The 10591-nt window shown below is 41.8% G+C and overlaps 1 long non-coding RNA gene across 1 annotated transcript; it reads right to left on the bottom strand.

The window, feature by feature from the left end:
- Positions 1-8188: 8188 nt before the first annotated feature.
- On the bottom strand, positions 8189-10369 carry LOC132392390 (uncharacterized). The gene is made up of 3 exons (XR_009511516.1): positions 10330-10369; positions 9951-10019; positions 8189-8274 (listed from the first exon to the last, which is right to left on the bottom strand). It is a non-coding gene; the product is annotated as an uncharacterized LOC132392390 (long non-coding RNA).
- Between the last annotated feature and the right edge of the window lie 222 nt (positions 10370-10591).

Raw genomic sequence — 10591 nt, 5'->3', positions numbered from 1 at the left:
GCCCGTGCTGTCTCACAGAACAATCACTTTCCTTTCTAATTTTTTTCTCTGTTTCCTTCTTTTGATATTCTCTTGAGGCCTCTCTACATTCCACCTCTCATTTGCACGCAATATACAATAGGTAATCAACCAGCCATATTTAGGGGCACCATGCATAGCTTTGATCCCCTTTAGTTCAATAATTCAAGATTGTTTACTGTCATTTCCAGCGCACAGGTGTAAAGGTGAATGTTACTCCAGACCCTAGTGAGGTTTCCGTCGGTCAGGGTTGACCATGGATATTGTGTTCTAGCTGTCTAGATACGCAAGCCTGGGCAGTACCAGAGAGAGCAAGCTGTTGTCCACGTAGCAAGCTCCTCCTCTCCGAGCACCTGATCAACCTGAAGGAAGAGCAGAGTCCAATACAGTCTGGTACCAGCGGCGTTGCAGAAGTTGTCAGTCAGGGTTGAACTCAACCGTGGAGCGTCTTAGGGACTCCAACTTCAGATTTGTTCCCTCAAGGCTTACTCCTTAGCTTTTCCCATGAGTGGGTATAGCCACAAGGTTTGAGATACGAGTTTTCCTTCTCCTAGGTGAGCTGCCAACCATGGCTGATGAGTCCCAGCTGCCCGAAGCGACTTGTTTTAAGGCACCAGTAACCTGCCTTTGCCTCTTCTCTTGTCAGTAGAAACAGTTCCACCAGGCTTAGTAGCTAAGCTACATATGAAGGCCAGGAACTGGACCAATGCAACACAATCCAGATACAATGCAGCACAAAAAAACTGAATAAGTTAGAGAACACAATAACAGTCAAAACACCGTGAATATAAATATACAAAACAGCTTACGTACATAGATTGATTGCATGTCCATGAAGTAGTTCTAGGCACAGGAGTATTTGTACATAGGGTGACCAACAGGAAATGATAGAAGTGTGGTGGCTGGGGTTGTGGAGAGTTGGGTTAGTGGGTGGAGGTGTTGATCAGCCATACTACTTGGGGAAAGTTATTGTTTTTGAGTCTGGTGGTCCTGGCGTGGATACTATGTAGCCTCCTCCCTGATGGGGGTGGGACAGACAGTCCACGAGCAGGGTGGGTGGGATCCTTTGTGATGTTTCTGGCACTTTTCCAGTATCTCTGCATCTCTGTCCCGGATAGTGGGTAGGCTGGGGTGCTGGTGCTGCTTTGGCCAGTTTTGGCTAGCCATGGTAGAGATTTCCCGTTTGCCAGAGTGCAGATTCCGTGTATGCACTGTTGCAGCCTGTTAGGATGCTCTCTACTGTGCATCTGTAGAATGGTGTGTGTATACACGAGCGTAGTTGTGCATAATCTGGCTCTTTGCAGCAACCTCAGAGTGCAGGGGCATTGGTGAACGTTCCTGATTGTGTAGGGAGTGTTTCGGGACCAGGACGGTTGTGCGAGATGCGCTGTCTCAGGAGTGTGAAACTGCTCGCCGTTTCACTCTCACCGATGTGAGAAGGGGTGTGAATGGTGCAAATTCTCCTGAGGTTGATTAATCTAAGGAAGGATATAGAATGTAGGAGTTAGTCCAAAGTAGATTCACCAGGCTGATTCTTGTAAACAGAAGACTGTCCTGTCAAGATGGGCTAAACTGGTTGGGAGTTCAGAATTCTTTGGAGTTCAGAAGCAAGAGACGTGAATTTATTGGAAGTTGTCTGATCCTAAGGGAGGTTATCAAAGGTAGACATTGGATTGTTTTCCCTAGTAGGAGAACCTGGAATGAGGGTACAGATTAAGGTTAAGTGGCAGAGCATTTAAGACTGATGTTCACAGGAATTTCATCTTATAGAAGTAATGAGTCTCTGGAATTATCTACTCTCGGGCAGGTGGAGGCCAAGACATAACAGACAATTAAAGTGGAGATAGATAAGGTTTTGAAATACTGTATATAGGAATTGAGTGCTAGAGGATTGTAGAGGAATTGCGTGCTAGAGGAGTTAAGGTCTGTGGTAGGTCCTTAGACCAAATGACCTTCTCCTGCTGCATTTATCCTGCGCGTACATGTGGGGAGTGGGAGGGGGGGAACTCGAACAAACATAGGAATCTGATGTGGGGGGAGAACTGGAGCAGCTGGGGGAATCTGATGGGGGGTGGAAACTGGAGCAGCCAGGGGAATCTGATGGGGGGTGGTAACTGGAGAAGCCAGGGGAATCTGATGGGGGGGTAACTAGAACAGCCAGGGGAATCTGATGGGGGGTGGTAACTGGAGCAGCCAGGGGAATCTGATGGGGGGTGGTAACTGGAGCAGCCAGGGGAATCTGATGGGGGAGGTGGGGGTAACTGGAACAGCCAGGGGAATCTGATGGGGGGGGGGACTGGAACAGCTGGGGGAATCTGATGGGGGGTGGTAACTGGAGCAGCCAGGGGAATCTGATGGGGGGGGAACTGGAGCTGCCAGGGGAATGTGATGGGGGAGGTGGGGGTAACTGGAGCATTCAGGGGAATCTGATGGGAGTGGTAACTGGAGCAGCCAGGGGAATCTGATGGGGGGTGGTAACTGGAGCAGCTGGGGGAATCTGTTGGGGGGTGGTAACTGGAACAGCCAGGGGAATCTGATGGGGGAGGTGGGGGGAACTGGAGCAGCTAGGGGAATCTGATGGGGGAGGTGGGGGGAACTGGAGCAGCCGGGGGAATCTGATGGGGGAGGTGGGGGGAACTGGAACAGCTGGGGGAATCTGATAAGGGAGGGGGGAATCCTTCAATATCGATTCTAGCCTACACGTGGCCTTGTGGCACGAGATAAAATGTAGGTAAGAAAGCCTCCTTATTACCACCTTGTGTCATATTTTAGCTGATGAATCATCACTCCTCTATTTTGAGCAACACTTGGAAAAGGCAAAGAAAACAGCAAGGGCAGAGAATATTCTCTACAATGGGGGACCTCTGAGGGACATTTGTGGATCAATAGCTTTGCCCTCAACAGTCTGGCAATTTTGCGGATGCATATCACTGAAATTAAAGTCTTTTCTGCCACAGTGTGGCACAAACTCAGTCATTCAGGATTCTGAGTGTTTCTGAAGTAACAACCACTATGCTACCATACCTCTCTTGAAAGCACCTTGCCTAGTTCTTCAGAGAATTCCATAAGTAATATTCTATATAGTAATACTATGCATTGCATTCTCTGCAACTGTGATCATTGTGGTAGATATAGGAATATAATTTTACTCCTTGAAGTTTGTAATAAAGTTACAACTGTTGAACTTCCAGTGGAATTATCACATATTTCATTATAACTAAAATAAGAGCTAATGAGCTCTATAAAAACTCGCAGGGCTGATAGTCTGGCCAATGGGCCTTGACTTCCAGACTTCTTATTTGACCCTTGGATCTCTATCCTTGGCATTGACCCAGGACCAACCAATCACCAACCACTATGCCTCGAACTCCAGTCTCACCAATTTGTGAACCCAGGGGGTCATTAAACCTTGTTCGTCTGATTACACAGAACTCTGACTCTGAAACCTGCCAACAATTTTGTGACCCCAGGGAGGCCACAGTGCCTCATCACACTGATCTGCTGGTAAATGGTAGGACACTGAGGAGTCCAGTAGAACTGAGGGATCTGGGAGTACAGTTACATAATTCTCTAAAAGTGGCATCACAGGTGGATAGGGTCATAAAGAGAGCTTTTGGTACATTGGCCTTTATAAATCAAAGTATTGAGTATAAGAGTTGGAATGTAATGGTGAGGTTGTATAAGACATTGGTGAGACCGAATTTGGAGTATTGTGGGCAGTTTTGGTCACCGAATTACAGGAAGGATATTAATAAAGTTGAAAGAGTGCGGAGAAGGTTTACAAGGATGTTACCAGGACTTGAGAAACTGAGTTACAGAGAAAGGTTGAATAGGTTAGGACTTTATTCCCTGGAGCATAGGAGAATGAGGGGTGATTTGATAGAGGTATATAAAATTATGATGGATATAGATAGAGTGAATGTAAGCAGGCTTTTTCCACTGAGGCTTGGGAAGAAAAAAAACAGAGGTCATGGGTTAAGGGTGAAATGTTTAAAGGGAAAATTGGGGGCGCTTCTTCATGCAGAGAGTGGTGGGAGTGTGGAATGAGCTGCCAGATGAAGTGGTGAACGCGGGCTCACTTTTGACATTTAAGAAAAACTGGGACAGGTATATGGATGAGAGGGGTTTGGAGGGATATGGCCCAGGTGCAGGTCAGTGAGACTAGGCAGAAAATGGTTCAGCACAGCCAAGAAGGGCCAAAAGGCCTGTTTCTGTGGTTCTATGGTTCTATGGTTTGACATCTGGCCAGCTGAATCTCAAGGTTATATAATGTAGACATACTTTGATAACAAATGTATTTTGAACTTAGAACTTTAAACATCCCAGCTCTGCTTGCGAATATCCCACATTTGCATCGCCTGTCTTTGAATGCAGAATGGAGACTTAAGACTCTAGCCTGTCCTCTAATTCTCTCACATCCTTGTTTCTAAGCTCCATCTTGACCCCTAGTTACCCTCTCCATCCCCAAAACCATTTCCATAAACCCAAAAACTAATGAAAACAACTTAAACTGAGCTGCAACCTCAATGGAGGTGCCACCTTGATATAACACATAACATAGTTAATGGACATAAATTCTGTAGGAATATTACATACAAGGAGGGTCTTGATGAACCTGATCATCCATGCAATAGAAGCAGAGTAATTAGTTCAGTCCCTAATGTCTACTCCACCACTCAATAAGATCGTAATTGATTGTTAAATCATAGGTATAGAAAGCAAGTAGGAAGGCAAATTCATGAGAGGATCTAAGTACAGGAGTGAAGATATCTTAATACAATCATGTAGAGTCTTGGTGAGAAAGCACCAGTAATATTGTACAAAATTTTTGTTTCCCTACCTTTAAAGAAATCTACTTGCCACAGAAGAATTACAACAGATATTTATCAGACTAGTTCCTGTGATGGTGGGTTTTTTGAAGGAAGTAAGATTGAGTAGACCAGGCCTGTATTCTCTAGAGTTCAGAAGAATGAGAGATAATCTTACTGAAACTTACAAAGTTCTTACAGCAACATACACAAAATACTAGAGGAACTCAGCAGATTAGGCAGCATCTATGGAAATGAATAAGCAGTCAATGTTTCGGGTTGACAGCTTTCTTCAGGACTGAGAAGGAAGGGGAAAGACGTCCTTCCTCCTTACTGCTTTGAGAGAGTGAATACAGACCTAATGCTTCCTCTGTTTGAGAACCCTCAAACCAAGAGTCATAGCCTCAGAATAAGGAGGAGACCATTCAGATATTTGGTATTCTCTACCTGAGAGGACGGTGGAGGCTGAGACATTGAGTTCATTTGAAATAAAGTTTGATGGTTTCTGAATATAAAGTGACTCATTTGTTCTGCTGTAAGGCAATGATGTCGAGATAGTAGATCACTCATGATTTCAATGAATGTTGGAGCAAGGCCAAAGGCTAGAATGCCAACTTGTTCCTAATTCTTCTGCTCTTTATATTCTTATGTTCTGTAAATCCATTCCCTAGTTCGGCAGTCACTCAATGATATTTTTGTCCCAATCTTAGAACACTGAAGATAGAACAGAATAATGCAGTACAGGTCCTTTGGCCCATGATGTTTTGCCAGTCTTTTAACCTACTTCCAGATTAATCTAATACTTCCTTCCTCATAGCCCTCCATTTTTCTTTCATTCATGTGACTATCCAGGAGTCTCTTAAGTGATGTTCCTAATGTATCTGCCTCTAACACCACCACTGGAAAATATTTCCCTCTCAAACATCTCCCTTCTGCTTTCTTCCAATCATCTTAAAGTTATGCTCTCTCATTTTAGCCATTTGTGCCCTGGGAAAAAGATGCAGGACTGTCCACTCATTCAATGCCTCTTACAATCTACAATCTTGCAATCTTACAATCTCTCAGGTCACCTCTCATTCTGTTGAAAATAACAATTGACAGAGGATCGATGTCTGTTTGGCCCATTGCCTCCGGTAGCAACAACACACTAGCACGATGAATTCATGGAGAGTCAGACTGCTCAACAAGCCAAGGTTACGTGCAGCCATAACTTGGCCTCTGTGATGTTCTGCCTTTGGAAGGGAGGGTGGCTTTTAATGCTGAATTTCTGAGTAGGAACTGCTCTTTGAACTATTTGGGTCACTTCAGCGTATATCTGACATTGAACGGAGGTGTACTGTGTTTTACTGCCAACCAAGAGGGCAGGGACAATGGAAATTAACTTAAGAAACATAGGAAGTAGGAGCAGGAGTCGGCCATCTGGCCTGTTGAGCTGGCTCTGCCATTCAATAAGATCATGGTTGATCTGGCCATAGACTCATCCTTGCCTACCCGTCTTTTCCCCATAACCCTTAATTCCCCTACTATGCAAAAATCTGTGCAACCTTGCTATCCAACACCACCTAGCTATCCAAGAAAACAAGAAGACACTACGGAAAGCAGATCCAGTATCCTGTCAGTAGCCTAGATAGGTGCCAGCCTGTTAAGCAAAGCAAGGCTTGCACCTTTGATCAAGCTCCATGCCATTCATGCACTTTATACATGTGACATCGGTCCTGTATTCTGTGCTGATGAATGAAACAGAATCATCACGATTGTCCTTCTTCCTTAAGGTCTTCCTATTTCCTAGAGACCTAAATGTTGCTAGTCAAACAAATCCAGCAGCTCCATTCATATTTTTCAGGAAGTGCGCTATCTTATGTTCTCGAAGGCCAATTGTGAATAGCAACCTGATTTTTTTTTTTTTTTGATTTTATTAGGTGTTTTATTCTTCCAGCCAATGGTGCAGAAACATCACAGAAGATTTTTATTATTACTATCACATTATTTTTTTTAACTTTTTTTTATTGCATTTTTAAATGATTACAAAGTATGAAAAAACAATGTATATAACCCTTACCCCCTCCCCTTAACCCCTCCCCCCTAACTGCCCTATAGAAAAAAAAAGGAAGAAAGAAAGAAAGAAAGAAAGAAAGAATTACTTGGAAATCGGATACACATTTAAGTATAGATTCTTGGAAGAAAGAAATCTATGGTTGTATTCCATTAGAAAAAATTACTTATAATTTAAGAGATAAATATGAAACATTTCTGAAAATTTGGAGCCCTTATTTACAAAAGACAGGATTAAATATATAGATGCTCTGAAGATGAAACAATTGGTTATTAGGGGAAAGAAATAAATATACATATTAAAGTTATTACGAATTCCATGGAGCATGTGGAGATCTTCCAGCAACCTGATTTTAAATCACTATGCTCACAATAAAATGTCTAACCCGACCTATATACTCTGTGGGCACTTTATAGGCACACCTGCTCCTTAATGCAAATATCTAATCAGCCAATCATGTGGCAGCAACTCCGTACATAAAGATAATGCAGACAAGGTCAAGAGTTTCAGTTGTTGCTCATTCGGAAAATCAGAATGGGGGAAGGAGTGTCATATATTTTAGGATTTGAATTTATATTTGAATTTATTTAAATGTTACATCTGTCCCACAACGTGACGGAGTAAAAATCTTTGTGTTATGACTACGTTGCAAGTACAGATATGTGAATTTATAAATCAAATGACTTGTGGAAAAAAAACTGATGGTACCCTGTTGGTCCTGGCTTTAAAGCTGCAGTACCATTTGCCAGATGGAACCTTCTAATTGGGGCGAATGCTGTTCCTAATGATCCTCCAGGCCTTCTTTACATATCTGCTACTGTAAATGTCATCAATGGAGGGATGTTCGCGTCCATAGCACTCTCTGCAGTGCCCAGCGATCAAGGTTGGTGCAGTTCCCGTACCAGGCGGCAACAAAGACAGTCAGGATGCTCTTAATGGTGCTCTTGTAGAAGGTCTTGAGGATGTGGGGGGCTCATGCTAAACTTTATCAGTCGCCTGAGATGGAAGAGATGCTGTAGTGCTGTTTTTGCCACACAGCCGGTGTGTACAGTCCGGTGTAAATATGATCTAAGTGACTTTGACTGTGAAATGGTTGTTTGTGCTAGATGGGATGGTTTGAATATCTCACAAGCTGCAGGTCTCCTGGGATTTTCATGCGTAACAGTCTTTAGGGATTATAGAGAATGGTGCGAAAAACAAAATGCATCCAGTGAGCGGCAGTTCTGTGGGTGAAAATACCTTGTTAATGAGAAGTCAGAGGAGAGTGGCCAGACTGGTTCAAGCTGACAGCAAGGTGACAGTAACCGTGGCGTGCAGAAGAGCATCTTATGCAGGAACAGGAGGTAGTTAATAAAGTGGCCACTGAGTGTATCTTCTTCCCATTGGATTGGCTCCCTTTTGGTACAAACAAATTAAAGATGGTCAATAAAAATAATTGTCCTATTAGCAATTATTGTATGGCCAATGTTAGGAGACATTTCCTCACAAGTTTCCCATTCTGCCATATTATATGATATTGCATAACGTTGTATGACATTATCAATGGGACCTCTGCCTCTTGGATACATGTATCAAGTTTTTCTATTATTGGTATCCAGTATATTTTATTTATCATAGTACTATTGAGTGCAATAAAACACTAAACTTTGCAAACTATCTTGCACACACCAGTTCAAACCCAGTAAGTTACATTATGTTAATGAATTTGGTTGGAAGGGACTGCGCAATCCCAGGTAAATGGCTTATTATGGAATACTGGTGTCATTTCTCCTGGCTCCCCTCCAAGATACAGGTGGCAAGTAATGTTGTAAGCTGTGAGACAGGAAAGAGTTTAGGGACTCTCAAATGACTATTAAGTATGAATAGGCCCATTCAGTCATTTTTATTTTCAATTTATTTTGCTATTCATTTAATGAAGAATGCATTAGGGTAAAGAAATATAGTGAACTTCCTGCCAGCTCAGTAGGACAGACTGTGTCAGAAATAGCTTTTCCTAGGTAAACATTAATAGTGCTGAGTTTACAATTAGGAAGATAGTAGATATTTTGTGTGTATAAGTCTTTCCTGAATGACTAATATCCCCCTAAGACTAAACACGGTATGTGAAGCCAATTTACAATAAAGCCTTGGCAGATAACAAATTTCAGTATGTTCTGAGAATGACAAGTATGAAGATGCTTTAGCACAGCTTTGTTGTTACATGCAAGGTCAAACTCTCATAGCTAGAACCACATCCTAATTTACGTCATTTATCATCATGCGATGCCACTTTGTAGAAATAAATTCTAATGCAAAAAATCCTCAGTACGGAAAGGTTCATTGCAGAGAGTATCGCAGACACTAGGGTTCATGTGCAGGATTGTGAAATGATACTCTGAGGAGATGTAAATACGTTTGATAAAATAAATTACCGTTTATTTATTATTATGCAACATGAAAGACTAGTTGCTTTTGATTTTTTTTTAAACTATATCTGTCAAGTATAATAGCTGTTAAGGTAGTTACCATATATCATTAAAGCCTTCTATTTTACAACACCTAATTCCTATTAGTAATGGCATTTGAGTTAAAAAGAGAGTAAGGTAAATGCATATAGTAAATATAAATATTTTGCCCTATGTATTTGGATGATGTAAAAATGATATGGAATGGAAGATTTCACAATCAGTCTGCATTTAAAAAGGTTTAGCTTTGCTTTGGGTCAATGCGATTTTCATACAAAGGGATTCAAATGTGAGCATCATTGGCCTGGAGTTTTCGGTGTGGAGCAATAGCGTATTTCTTGAAATTGCATCTAAATGGAGCACCTGGACATATTACAGTATCGAGGGCTGGGAAGTAAAAACTTAATGAGGTTGTATAAAATTAATTGATCCAGTATTATTAACTTCAACATGTGTGTGAATGTCAATGGGAGAATTTAGCATTAGTATGCTGCCTACTTTTTTCTGCAGCCAACACTTTTAATTCTGTGCATAAGGAAAGCAATTCAATGCTTGTTATTCCCCATTTATGCCACCTCTTCTGGAGATCTGATAAGAAAATTGTGATAAGTGAAAGCAAACACGCACCTTATTAAGGAGGACTTGAAGGGCTGATCTTTCCAGCCCATTTTTTCATTTGCCATTTTCATCTGTAAGCTTGATAAAAGAAAGACACCTGAATGGCCAACCACATGAAGTTAGCACCCAATACCATTTCACCAGCTGTTGCCTTTGATTTTTGTCCAAATCAGGAGAGCTGACTGGCCCTTGTCTCCTCAGAATGAGATCCCTGATGTAATATTCATTGAAAAGCTTGTGCTTTCAGGTGAGAAGCTCTTTGAGTACCTTTCCATATTGATCAGCTACTCACTCTTTCTTTTTCTATCTTATCTAATCGCAATCCCATCATCATAGCTCTCTATGAATTTAGGCAAAATTAAAGCAGGCGGAAGCGAAAGAAACTTACTTGCTAATCCTTTTACTTTGTCATATCCATCTGTAAGCTTAGTTGTTTCAAGATGGTGTCGGTGATCCCCAGTGATTACTTACCTTTGGCAAAAAAAAACACAAAGAAAACTGCTAAAATCCTCATTAAGGACATTAATAACGAGAATTAGATACTAAGGGAATCAGGAAAAATGAAGTTAATGTCCAGGAAAGTAATGCCGAAGTAAACAATCAGACATGATCTTATTGGCTGTTGGAGTAAGTTTCCACTCTTTATTTTA

This window comes from Hypanus sabinus, chromosome 4 (assembly GCF_030144855.1).
Source record: "Hypanus sabinus isolate sHypSab1 chromosome 4, sHypSab1.hap1, whole genome shotgun sequence".
In the NCBI taxonomy this organism is placed as follows: domain Eukaryota; kingdom Metazoa; phylum Chordata; class Chondrichthyes; order Myliobatiformes; family Dasyatidae; genus Hypanus; species Hypanus sabinus.
Note: the sequence above shows the minus strand (reverse complement) of the source record. Positions and strands in the feature narration are given on the sequence as shown.